The sequence below is a fragment of the Microtus pennsylvanicus genome, chromosome 7 (assembly GCF_037038515.1).
Source record: "Microtus pennsylvanicus isolate mMicPen1 chromosome 7, mMicPen1.hap1, whole genome shotgun sequence".
NCBI lineage: Eukaryota > Metazoa > Chordata > Mammalia > Rodentia > Cricetidae > Microtus > Microtus pennsylvanicus.
This window is the reverse complement of record NC_134585.1, coordinates 45,298,133-45,312,558: the sequence shown is the minus strand read 5'-3', so window position 1 is coordinate 45,312,558 and position 14,426 is coordinate 45,298,133. Positions and strand designations below refer to the sequence as shown.

Sequence of the window (14,426 nt, the reverse complement as noted above, 5' to 3'; positions counted from 1 at the left end):
GAGGTAGAGTCATATGTGGGGCAACATGTGGGTCTGAGAACGGACTGGGTCCTCTGCAAAAGCAGCAAGGTTTATTAACCATGGAGCCATTTCTCCAGCCACGGGTCCTGATCTTCTCAAAATGCTGCATTGTCAAGCCTTGTTTGACCATGGTAAATACTGAAGTATCAATGAAATGGCAAACAGTTTGATATTATATTTAGAATTGCACTAATTTTCATCAAAGCAAGGGAGGATGATGGTATAAATTTGCAATCCAGGTTCTCTGAAGACAAAGTGAGAAAAACTGCAAGTTAGACTAGAGACTTGCATACTTAGTAAGACTTGGCCTTGAAAACAAATAAACAAAGAAGTCCAGAGGAAACAAGTTAAAAGATTGTGCAGGTGTGTGCGTGTGTGTTAGTCTATATATGGAGGCCAGAAGACAATCTTAGTGCCATTACTCAGCTGCTTTTCACATGGTTTTACAAGACAAGTTCTCTCTCGAGTGTAAAGCCCACACGTAGCTTATGCTGACCAGCCTGAGTGTCAGCTATCCACCTGTCTCTCTGCCTCCCTAGAACTGTACCAGGCATCACCACAGCTGGACTTTGGACAAGGGTTTCAGAGACCGAACTAAGGTCCCCATGCCCAACAAGGACTTTGCCAACAGACCTATCTCCCCAGTTATAAATCAGACCTTCAACAAAATTTCTGGGTCTTCTGTCTGTGAACAAAAAGGGTTTCAAACTTGGGTCTGCCTACGTGTAAGATCTGATGATTTTACAATGGCCCTTCTTCCCTCCCTCCCTCCCTTCCTTCCTCCCTCCCTCCCACCCTCCCTCATCTTTCCAGTCCCTCATCTCCTCTGATTTCTTATAAAAATAGAACAAAATAAAAATCCATGTATGTGTGTATGTATGTGGTGTGTGTATTGAATGTGTGATATGTGTACATGTTTCAATGTGGGTGCTACATACAACAGAGCTCATGGGAAAGTAAGAGGGGAGCCTTGGACGTCAGCCCTGACCTTTGGCCTTCTTCGTTTCTGTTCCTCAAAGATGCCTGAGACAGACTAACTGGTTTGTGTGCTCCCAGAGATTTTTCTTGTCTCCGCCACCCATCTTGGTGTCAAGCACTGAAATTACAAACATGAACAATCACGCTGGCTTTCATGTGAAATGATGATTGGAGCTCACACTTTCACAGAAATTGTTTTATCCACTGAGCTATCTCCGCTATATATCTCCACAGGCCCAGTACCAATACTTTTAGATTTAGCAGAATGAACAAGCAAAGAATGTATTTCTTGACTATACCACTAAAGCAGCTATACAGGTCAGCCCCATAGGGGACCCTTAACTTGTATTCATCTGTCTCACTGAGAAACAAACAAACAAGCAAACAAACAAACTTTTAGAGACCTTGCCCTGGAAGTTTGTAAATACACTATGGAAATACATTTTCTTTTCTTTCTTTTCTCACTTAAAAACATTATTTATTTTATGTCTCGATCATAGGAGTTTCCCCTCCTTCCTCTCCTCCCAGCCCCTTCCCTCACCTCCCATCTGTTAACGCCCCATACACTCTTCCTCCATTTCTTTTCAGAAAAATGCAGGTCTTCCATGGATATCAACAAAACATGGCATACCAAGTCACAGTAAGACTAAGAACCTCTTCTTGTATTAAGGCCGGGCAAGGCAACCCAGTATGAGGAGCGGAGTACAGAAATCCAGCAGAAGAGTTAGAGTCAGCCCCTGCTCCCACTGTTAGCAGCCCCCAAAAGAAGACCAAGCCACACAACTGATACATATATGCAGAGGACCTAGGTCAGTCCCATGTTGGCTCCCTGGTTGTTGGTTGAGTCTCCGTAAGCTCTAATAAGCTCAAATTAGTTGATTCTGTGGGTTTTCTTATGATGTTCTTGACCCACCCTGGCTCCTAATATCCTTCCTCCCTCTCTTCAGAAAAATTCTCTGAGAGCCTCCTAAAATTTGGCTATGGGTCTCTGGGTCTGTTTCCACCTGCTGCCGAATGAAGCCTTCTGATAACTATTGGACTAGGTGCTATTTTATGAGTATAGCAGACATCAATCCACTGACATATTTTGCTTTCTCCATCATGTTTGGTTCTATCCTAGGTCTCTGGGACATTCAGCCTCTGGGTTCTGATGTTCCAGGATGTGCCAGGGTGGGTTCCCTCTCATGACATAGATCTCAGGCTGGACCAGTCATTGGTGGTCACTCCCACAATCTCTGTGCCAGGTGCCCTCATTTATGTCTAACCATGGCTTAGAGTGACAGAAGAGCAACTGGGCACTTCGCTCCACGTGGATTCTAAAGTGAACAACAAGTCATGATCAGTTTTTATTCTGACCATTAGAATCTAGCAAAGTTCTTGGCAATCCTTTGTGTGATGAGCCTACATGTAACAGCTGGGGAAATGGATGGGAGGGCAAGCCCTAGATGTCACTTCTCCCGATGCTAAGTGCTGTGAAGACAAGGTCTCTGCAGTTGATTCTTCACAGTATTGCTTTTGTAAAACTCCTTTTTATTGTTCTTTTAATTGAGCTATATATTTTTCTCTGCTCCCCTTCCTTCCTCCCCCATTCCCTTCTACCCCCTCCTATGATCCCCACATTTCCAATTTACCAGGAGATCTTGTCTTTTTCTACTTCTCATGTAGATTAGATCCATGAGGGACACACATGTTTTCTTCTTACTCCAAGCTTGTTTGTAGGCACAAGTACAGACAGTTAGAAATGAGAACATCTAATATATAGCCTGGTGACATATTATTTGAGTAGTTATATACTAGGGCTTTTCAACTCAATTTTATTTAAAGATTCAAATACTAGAAAATGAAAAACTCATGTTATAGTTATTGCTAAAGACTATCTTTTGGAGATACGAGTAAAATAACATTAACTACATGAGGAAATGAGATAACAAGTGAAGAAAACTTATTATACTCTGATTATTAGAATTAAAAAAATATGACTTTGCAGCTTTTCAAATTTGCTGTTTATGATAATTAGATCTGATCCATATGGAAGGCTTTGCAGGTTATTAAAAATGTTGATATGCCAAATATCATTTTAGTGTAGCTAAGAAAACACATACTACTAATAAGACTACAAATGGGGAAAATAAATGAAAGAATTGCTGCTTTACTTTTAAAAATCATCATTCATCATTAAATCAGCTTAATTTTGTACTATAAACTATTTATGAAATAATTTTCAATTTTACTCTATTCTTCATTTGCAAAGTTAAAACAATCCTAAAGTTCTTCTTTCTTTGTAAAATCATAATTATAAAATCCCCAAAGTACAAAAATCTTCACATAAGAAATGCATTATGTTAGCCCTTAAGGGTTTTGGAATTTTTACCTGTACATTAAGACAATGAAAATGATAATGTACAAAACCAGCTAAATTCCAGCTGTATCTTAACACACTTTAATTCTCTAGAAAGGCATCCAAAAGAGGCACTGCCCTCAAATTGAGAACTGCAAAGAAGGGTCATGTATGTAAGAGACCATATAGAGGGCTGATAATAAAGACAGCAAAACTCTAGCTGCAAACGAAAGTCAACCAACAGCCCTAGCACGCAATGTGAAGCAAGGTACCACGGGCTTCTCTTCCCCTAGTGCTTCCTAGCAGAGCATCTGATGTGCTCATGGACTGCTGATAAGCAGACAGCACGAGCCAGGATTTGGGGGTTGCTTTATGAGTTTCTACATTAGAAAGATTGGGCAGTAGTCATTGGACCAAAAGCTGGCCAAAAAAATTTACTACCTGCCCCTTATAGCCTTTAGGGTTTCCATGGGAATTCTGTCTATATTAGCTTTGGCAGAGGCTTGTTGCTATTTTCAGAGATTGTGAAAGTAACTAAGAAAGCTTTCACTTTTATTCCAAAGCTGAACTGTATCTATGCTGACTGGCCCTTCACCCCCACAAACTCAGAAATACTTCTGAGAAGCTAACAGTATTCAGCTTTAGCTTTGGTATGACTCCAAATCAAAAGCCAAGGCATCAACTCTTTTCTCACATTGTTCAGGTGCTGACAGCCCTGTCTCTTTAATTAGCTGTAATTGCTCTTAAAATTTTACCCAGGAGGCCATGCTACACTGTCTTTTAGATGTAATTGCAGAACACTAATAGAGCTCTTCCCCTAGAGCCTTTTCCGGTACTTCATGAATTGGTGGACCTGGTTTATTAATGAAAGTTACAAACTACAGGCAAAGCCCAGCAGTCACACATCCTCATCATTGAAAGAAATCCTGTCTTCTGGAAAGCGGTTCCTTTTGCCATATCATTCCTTCAAGAGCTCTGTATTATATTGGGACAGAAGTATTAAGTGTCTCTGCGTGTTCTGTTCAGTAATATCTACACTTTTTTGTCCAATTTCTTTCCTTTTACTATAATTTATTTATCATAAATTCTTAGTTTTAGAAAAAGGATGGATAGGTAAGGCCTGTGTATCTGAATATGTAAGTATTATTCCTTTATTATTAATATCAGTAGCTAATTATACTGTTTGAAAGTAATTAGTTACTTTAATTTGACTGAAATATTAAAGTCTCACTTCTCAGTGATTTTTAAATACTCTCTTTAGTTATGTCCAGTTAGCTGGTTTCTCTTGTGGATTACATTCATCTCTTAAACAGTAGGTGATTAACACAGTAACAATTTTATTTTCATTCAAAACATGATGTTTTACAAATGTAGGAGAGATGGGCTGGGATTAAACTGTGTAAACCAGAAGGCATGACTTTTTACACATTGGTATAATACAATACTCTATGTATAGACATATGAGGTCTGGGCAATAAAGGCCTCTACTAGAAACAAGTTCTGGAATATTCTATATGACCCTTATTAAAAGCTAAGCAATTCTTTTTAAAAGAGCCAGTCTATAGTATGAAGCTGAGTTTATATATAGTTCTCCTTAGCCACAGACAAAATCAACTTGAATTGATCATTTTTTTTCTACCAAATGTAATGATAATGTGAATGACCAAGAGTGAGAAAGCATCAGTGATAACATTTATTTGTTAAAATGTATAGATCACAGTCTCTGCATTTAAACATCATTGCTTTAATTTCATGGAAGAATGTCTGCACGGAGGTCATTATTCTCCTAAGATATTGGATTCCATGCAGCTCTTGGTGCTTCTCATTAATGAGTTTCTGGTTGCACAAACAAGGTTAGTATCTGAAATAGGAGAAAATGTGGTGTCTATGTTTTGTTTTGGTTTTAGATTGTTTTGTCTAATATAAAGATCTTGAAAGTCTAAAGTCTCTTTTTCTCACTTTCTAGCTTTCTAGTTTAAATAAATTCACTTGTGATTGTTCATTGAGATTTCTATTTTGTTTGATTTTTAGTAATCATATATTACTGATAGTAGCTGAAGATCAAGCATATTAGAAGGAATGCCAGGCCAGACAAGACCTTAACTTAACCTGACGTACATTCTTGCTACAGACATAAGGTTGGTTATATGTTACAATGATAAAGCAATGTGTGTATTTATGTATGTATCTCAATAAATGAGCAATCAAAGGTTAGTACAGGCACTTAATACAATTTTAAAAAGAGAATTATAAACATGTATCTCCGACAAAATTAGTTATAACAATACTTTTAACAAAGTATTAAGAAACGAATTAAATGAAAAATAAGAAGGTTTTTATAGTATTATTAAGTTGATTTTTTATCCACAATGTACAGAGTTTAAAAAGTGAAAGTATAAAATTACAATACATTACATAAACATAATAAAAGTTAAAGTATCATGTGACCATCTTACTAAGTGCAGAGAAAGAAACTCATAGAATTCAATACTGCTTCATGGTGAAAGTCTTGAGAAATTACGAGATAGAAAGACAATATGTAATCATGATAAAGGCTTTCTATGACAAACCTAGAGTCACTCTCATACTAAGTGAAAAAAATCCTTAGTGTTTATAGTAAGGGATAAGAGAAGAATGGGAACTCACACTGCTCATATTTAATATACTTTAGCAAGATTTAGAAACCTTAGCAAGATTAATTAAAGAGAAAGAAATAATGACATAAAGATAGAAAAGAAGAAATCTAATTTATTCCCATTGACAGATTACATTATTCACTACATAGAAAAGCAAGCTTTACTGGGACTGATGGAGCATATGATCAAACTAAACTCTCTGAACATGTCAGACAAGGAGGGCTGACTGAGAAGCCAAGGACAATGGCACCGGGTTTTGATTCTACTGTATGTACTGGCTTTGTGGGAGCCTAGTGTGTTTGGATGCTCACCTTCCTAGACATGTTTGGAGGGTGGAAGACCTTGGACTTCCCAAAGGGCAGGGAAGCCTGACTGCTCTTTGGACTGGAGAGGGAGAGGAAAGTGGATGGGGAGAGGGAGGTGGGGGAGGGGGAGAGAAATGGGAGGAGGGGAGGTGGAAATTTTTAAGTAAAAGTAAATAAATAAAACAAAAAGAAAAGAAAAGCCAAAAGACTGTTTAAGCTGAAAGGTGAATTCAGTAAGGTAGCAGGATACAAAATCAGCACACAAACATCAGTACTGTTTCAGGGTTGACCACTTTGCATTAGACAACCCAGAAGGGTACTCATCCCTAGGAGAGGCTAATTTTCCTTCCAGAAGTCATCAGAAGCCAGTAATTCTGTGGTTAGTAGTGGGACCCTGTGAAAATTCCATCTTTCACAAGCACATGCGTGTGCACACACACAAGCATGAACACATGCACACATACACACACACACGGGGGTTAATAACATTGAAACTAACTTCCTTGTTTTCTTTTGCTCTTGGAAATATATTAAAGCAAGTGTTTGAACCTCCATCACCCCATCTCTTACACAAACTTCCTTCCTCCTCCTCCAGGGTTTAACCAGCTTAATTGATTTGGCAAATGCCTTTCATCTCAGTACTTGGGAGGCATAGGCAGGTAGATCTTTGTGAGCTCCAGGCCAGAAAGGGCAATACACTGAGACCCTATCTAATTAATAAAGACATCGTTTAAAAAATTAAAAATAAAGCAAGTGTTATTTTTCCAGTTACTTAATTTCTTCATGGAAAAATATTTTACAAATAAAATAATAAGTGGACAGAAATGAAAGGTGCATATATTTTTCTCCAGAATACCTTCAGTACTACTGATTGGATGATATTTACGATAGATTTTTCTGAGGGTGACTCACTTAGAAAACTATGTATTATCCTTCACTGTTGTACAATATGACGTGGCTTAATTTTTTCACCAAATGGCTGACTTGTGATCATGTCACATAAAATATTCCATGTTAATTCTTTATTTTAATCTTTCTAGTTTCTTTTTATATACGTAGGAGAAATGTTACACATTTAGAATGCAAATTTATCAAACAGTTTAAATTATTTGAGATCATCATTTTTTTTAAAAAAAAAGCGAAAAAACAAATGCCATCAGTTTTGAAGAGGTCTCCTTCAAAACAGATTTTGCAATCAGGAATGGTTATTTATCAGTGAATTACTTAATGAAAAGATTTTACGAGGATACTTAATTAAGATCAAGTTAGTAGATGTCCTGGATACTTTTGCTATCAGTTTTACAATCTGGGATCTAAGATTAGATTGGCCTGTGGAACTCTGTTTTGATTTCTTTTTTTTTTTTTGTTAAAAGCATATTTTTTATTAATTCCTTGAGGATTTCATACGTGAATATGATTCACCCCCTACTCTTCTTCTACATCCATATCTTATTAGATTGCCTTACAAACCTTGAAAAACTAAATTTCTATTGCTTTTTCTTTTTTTTTTTGTAGTTTAATTTTTTTCTTTTTTTTTATTGAGAAAAAAAAAACAAGTTTTCGCCTCCTCCCAGCCTCCCATTTCCCTCCCCTCCTCCCACCCTTCTCCCCCTCCCCCCACTCCTCTCCCCCTCCCTCTCCAGTCCAAAGAGCAGTCAGGGTTCCCTGTCCTGTGGTAAGTCCTAGGTCCTCCCCGCTCCGTCCATATCTAGGAAGGTGAACATCCAAACTGGCTAGGCTCCCACAAAGCCAGTACATTAAGTAGGATCAAAACCCCGCACCATTGTCCTTGGCTTCTCATCAGCTCTCATTGCTCGCCATGTTCAGAGAGTCCGGTTTTATCCCATGCTTTTTCAGTCACAGTCCAACTGGCCTTGGTGAGCTCCCAATAAATCAGCTCCACTGTCTCAGTGGGTGGATGCACCCCTCGTGGTCCCGACTTCTTTGCTCATGTTCTCCCTCCTTCTGCTCCTCATTGGGACCTTGGGAGCTCAGTCCAGTGCTCCAGTGTGGGTCTCTGTCTCTATCTCCATCCATCACCAGATGAAGGTCCTTCTTACTTAGCTTCTTTAGGTTCACCAATTCTATTAGGTATAGGAAGATTCAGCCCACCAGGACTGGTGCCATCCCTGGAAAGGTGGTCCTGGGACAGAAAGGAAGCTGGTCCTGGGAACAAGGCAGTAAGTAATATTCTTAAAGTTCCTGCTTGGAATGAGTGCCTTGGCTTCCCTCCAGGATGGGTTATGACCACAAGCTGAAATCATCCCTCTCTTCCCCAAGATGCTTTTTGTAAGTGTTTTATGGTATCAACTGAAAAGTACTGAATTAGCACAAAAAGCCAAGACTTAGCTCTATTCTTTTTGGCTACCTATTAAGGTATGGATGTAGGGATAAGTCCCGCCCCTAAGGGGGCGTGTTCGCCTCGGGCTAATGTTTGCCTATAAATTTGGCAAGTGTGCTCCCAGCTGCTGCTTCTGCTTTCCTGGTCTCCGCAGGAACTGTGGTTCTGTAAGTCTATTTCTACATTATATATATATTTACAATCTGTCTGCATTCGTTTACGCCGTTACATATGAAGATATTGAAATACAATGGAGCTAACTACTTTTCCTCATTTTTACTCCTAAATTCGTTTTAGACAAGAAATTCTAGTGTAGTAAGATTTTTACAACAGAACATCTATTCTTGTCTAAATCATATAGAATACCTTTCATGCCTTCTCAGATATGACTTCAATTTCTGTTTACATTTATATTTTTGATACATTAGTTTTCCTGTTCTGAACCCAAGTCACACCCGACAGTGCACTACCTAAACTCAATTTGCACTTTTCTTAATGCAGGCCTTGGATCACACAGTACTGTCTCCCTGACTTGCCTTCTTTCAATCTCATTGCCTTTTACTCGAAATTTGAACCCACAGGCTATTTTTAAATCCCCTCTCTGTTTCTCCAACCCTACCACCCTTTTGAATAACCTTTCTTAAAATTAAAGCTAATTTTAGACAGGTTTTCCTGTTCAGCAAATAGAAGCAACTTAATGCTAGGAGCCATCTCTTTGCCATATTTTGTACCTTATTACTAGTTCAATTTACATAAAAATCCCAAAGAATTTCTTAGGTCAACTGGAGGAATTAGGAGGTAATTTATTTTCAAATTACCTAAAATGATGAAATGCACTAAAAATATGCTGAAGAAATGAAAATTTAAAAGTCTTAAATAGGGGCAGAGTATTGGTTCAGCAGTTAAAAGTTCTTGTTCTTGCATATGACCAGGTTCAGTTACCAGCCCCTACATGGTGGTTCACAATGATCTGTAACTCCACTTCCAAGAAATTGACATCCTCTTCCAACATCCGCAGGTACTAGGTATACATATGAGCATATATATATATATATATATATATATATATGTATATATATATATATATACACACATACATTCAGCCAAAATATTCATGCACTTAATTTTTAAAATCTTTAATAATAGTAGTTCTTTTTAGGATAACATCAATGTATCATACACAAGTAGATTTGAGCACACAGCACGCCATTCTGAAATGCCTGTGATGTCCTATGTTGTAAGCCCATTTGGGACCCTTCTTTTCCTGGGCTGCCTTGCCAGCGTTGATGTGAGGGTTTGTGCCTGGTCTGATTGTATCTTGTGCTGTGTTAGTTGATATTCCTGGAAGGCTTACTCTTGTCTGGGAGTAGACCAGAGGGGAGTGGATCTGGGGGAGAGAGGAGGTGGAGGTGGCTGGGAAGAGTGGAGGGAGAAGGAAGTTGTCAAGTTGTCAGGATGTATTGTATAAGAGAAAACTAAATAAAAAAATAAAAAATAAATGTACTTAAGAAGCACCATTTTCTGCCCATGACATGAAAATTAAATTTCTTTTAAAAGGAGATCAATATTAGAACTCATCATTTTTATACCTCAGTCTATGTCCAAAATACACCGTCATTGGTTTTAAGGCTTACTAAATTAATATATTGATAAGTCATTAAGAGTTACCTTTCCTAAGTGAACTTTTAAATAGCCCTGCAGATAGAAATCTATTGTTTTGAATTATAATTGTTTTAATCTTAATACTAAATCTCAAAACGAAATTGAAGTTGCTGTCTAGGAACCCTTTACTTCTAACTTATTGGTATTATCTGATCTCGCAGGCCATTTGGATAGGCATGTTAAGCACATTTGGACTAACAAACACCAAGGAAATAACCAAGTTTTCCGTGATTCACACTGTGCCAGTCACTTGCTTCCTTATCATCTAAGTTTGTGGATTTATAAACGGTGTATAAAATTCACTATGTGCCATTTTGGATAGCATTTTGACATCAAGGTACGTGGGCTGAACTTTAGCAAAATTTAAAGTTAGGTCTATTTGCAATTGAAAACCATAAGCAATGACATAATACTGACTTTTTAAAAACTGCTTTTGCTTGCTCCCTCCCCCACCACTGTGTGATCATTTCAATCATATTATAGCCCATGGATGGCATATAATTCCATGACAAGTTACATTGTTTATATTTTACTTTTCATTAGATAATGCTATGAAAAGGAAACACAAATGTGTGAATATCATGTTTAAAAGCCACCCCACGTTGATGGCATGAATGGAAATAAAAATGTTTTTAAAAATATTGTCAGTGACTCTTCAAGGCAAGGTTATTTCCCATGTGGGCTATTTAGGCCTCATGTTTTTCCATCCACCTACCTGTTTCCCTGAATGTTTTCTGTGAATGGAAAGCCGGGCATGGCAGAGAAATAAAGTGGAATGAAGTTCAAGTCTTTCCTTTGACTACTCATAAGCAACCGCCGGACATGGTTCACTGTGGCATTTAACTGCAGCTATTACCTAAGCTGAAACGTACGAGTAACTAATGATATTGGTTTGTCTACATCATCCCATGGCTTGGGTAGCTGAGAGTATGCGACCAATCTAAGGATTCTGAAGCATTGTTCCAAGAGGGAATAAATAATTCCTACCCTCAGCTGAAAAACAAATTGTGGACAATATCTTAGAACCAGGTGGCTTTAAGTATGTAATAAACATCATTTTCCAATTAGCCTGGTAAATTGACATTCTGTCTATACTTTTAACAGAACCTCATTCTAAATACCGGAGCAAGACATTGTTAAGTAAAAATTGTTGGAGTGTTGAGAATTCCTTGTGTAGTTTATTGAAACATCTCTCAATAGTAAGAGTCTATGACGACAGTGAATGGGGAAAAGAAACACGAGGCGTGCAAAAGCAAATGTGTAATTTAGAGCTTGTTCAGGGTCCAAGAGTTAACTCCCTTTCTTGAAGAAACTTGAGTCATGGGCAAACCACAGGTGGTCAGGGAGTGGGAAAACCAAGGCACATCTGTTTCTCATTAAAGCAGCTGGTGCCATTCTAGAGCCCTTTCTTTTTCTGAATGAAATACATTCATGTGTGAACATGTTAGAGCGGGTACAGGAAAAACACTCATTCTCTCTGGCACAGCGTGCCGTTGCCCTCAGTCTAAATGCAAGCCCTAGGCCTTATTGCCCATCTGAGGAGGATTCTCCTGCTAAACCTGCGGCAGGAAAAGAGATGAGTTTTCTTACAACAGTGCCCTCAATGATGGAAAAAAAATTCTTTACAAGATTAAGGAAAACAGCCTGATTTAATGAGATTTATTTTTTTACCCAAAGTCATTATTAAATACATTTCTAGTACCACCCTCATTGCTCTTGATGGAGACAGAAAATGGCAAGAAATGTCCTTAACCAATAGGAAAAGAGTATTAGCAATTAACATCCACCTCCCAACTATTACAACTCTACTTCAAGTCATGGGTGCTTTTTATACCCTAATAGAATTTCAGACAACTTGAGAAGTTTTGTTAAAAGTCAGTTGCTGATTCAGTAAGCCTTGGGTGGGGGGCTCAAGATCCTCATTTAAACTAGGCTTCCAAATAATGCCCAACAAGCTTTTATTATGTGTTTGAGTGTCTCAAAGAGAGAATCCTGGGATCTGGTTTTTATAGGAAGGCTACTATAAGCAACAAACTAATACTGAAGCCAGAATGAGTTCATCTTAACTTGGCTCCATCTCTGACTCTATTTTTTTAATGACAGAAATATTTGGTTTTAAAAACAGGTTGTAATTTAAAATATACATATAATTTTAAATACAAATATAAAACACTATCCATCAACTGTATCCATATTCTTTATCATAAACCATTTTCTCACTTCTATCTTCATTCTCCTTACTCTCTCTTCTTCTAGGGCATCTACATCTCATGATCAGCCCACTTATGCCCAGTCCCCTTGCATATTTATTGTTCATATTGTGTCTTAGTTACTCTGTTCTGTTGTCATGAAGAGTTACCATGACCAAGTCAACTATTTTAAAAGAAAGTATTTAATTGGGGGCTTGCAGTTTCAGAGGATGAGTACAGAATCGTCATGGCTGGGAGCAGGTGACAATCAGGCAAGCATGGCACTGGAACAAGGGCTGAGAAGTTGCATCCTGATCTCCAAGCAGGGAGCAGATAAAGATGGAGATGGGGCCTGGCATGACCTTTAGAAACCTTAGAACTCAGCCCCAGTGACACACCTTCTCCAATAGGGCCATGCTTCCTAATCCTTCAAATAACGGTCCACCTACTGGGAAACAAACATTTATATGAGTCTGTGGAGGCAATTGTCATTTAAATCATCACAGTATGGAATAAGAGGGTTTTCTGATGTAGATTATTTTCTCCCCAAGTAAATTTTGATGTGATATAAACAGTCTCATTAAACTACAACTTGTGAGAATTGACTCTTTTCTTAATTCACCTTCCACTTAAAGAATTCAAGAATAAGAATATGTGAAAATGATTTTATTTATTTTATAAAACTCTCATGATATTGTTTAGCAATTAAAAAAGAGTATAGGTGATACCCGAAAAATATATAAAGGACACTTTCTATGAATATTATGAAGGCATTTCAAAATTATAAATAATATTTTAAGAAAGATACAAATAATGAGAATTCATGTTACATATAGCTAACTAGGCTATAACATCACGGAGGACAATGATAATATGGCAGGATGTCACTGAATCTTGACTTAACATCTGGTGCTTTTGGATTTCAATGGATTATCCTTAATGACATTCTTTTTTTTAAAAAAATTTCTGCCTCCTCCCATCCCCCCATTTCCCTCCCCCTCCCTCCTTCCCCTCCCCCTCCCTCTCCAGTTCTAAGAGAAGTCAGGGTTCCCTGCCCTGTGGGAAGTCCAACGCCCTCCCCTCCTCTATCCAGGTCTAGGAAGGTGTTCATCCAAACAGACTAGGCTCCCCAAAAGCCAGTACATACAGTAGAATCAAAACCCGGTGTCATTATCATTGGCTTCTCAGTCAGCCCTCATTGTCAGCCACATTCAGAGAGTCCAGTTTGATAACATGCTCCATCAGTCCCAGTCCAGCTGGGCTTGGTGAGCTCCCATTAGATCAGTCCCACCATCTCCATGGGTGGACATACCCCTCGCGGTCCTGACTTAACTTGCTCATATTCTCCTTCCTGCTCTTCATTTGGGCCTTGGGAACTCAGTCCAGTGCTGCAATGTGGGTCTCTGTCTCTATCTTCATCCATCGCCAGAGGGAACCTTCCCCTTTTCCTATACTCAAAACTACATTGAGCTTTTTTTTTTTTTTTAAAAAAAAAGATGATGCCTTGAAATATGGCTTCTATTTGAAGATAGAAGCCTTTATCTATATATCCAAATGAGCTGTTGAAGGGACAAAGGAGAAAACAAGATCTAAGTTGTCTTGGCTGACGTGATCAGGCCTTGTTTTTGTTCACCATGGCTTTAGATTGAGTTCAGTGACAACAGCCATTAGTATCTGTCAGCAGAGCCCTGACACAGGAGGGGGACAGTGACTCATCCTTGCTCACCAGCGTGTCTGTTCTGGCACATCTGAACTGCCTCCAATGCTTCGTGAACAAAGATGATGTTTGACGAGTTTCAGGCAAGGACTAATACAGCAACCAGGACTCAAAGTGAACGAACAGCATGATGACTTCTCAATTCAGTGACAATCAACAGCCCAGGAGAGGGGTCCAGAGAGATCATGATTTACCTTTGGCTGTTTACAGAGTGCTTTTAACAGTCATTTAAGGAATCC

General features: G+C 38.4%; 1 protein-coding gene across 3 annotated transcripts in view; it reads right to left on the bottom strand.

Moving 5' to 3' along the window:
- Nucleotides 1-14,426, bottom strand: part of Kcnq5 (potassium voltage-gated channel subfamily Q member 5) — a 534,457-nt gene that overhangs the window by 410,746 nt on the left and 109,285 nt on the right. The gene's annotated exons all lie outside the window — the stretch shown is intronic.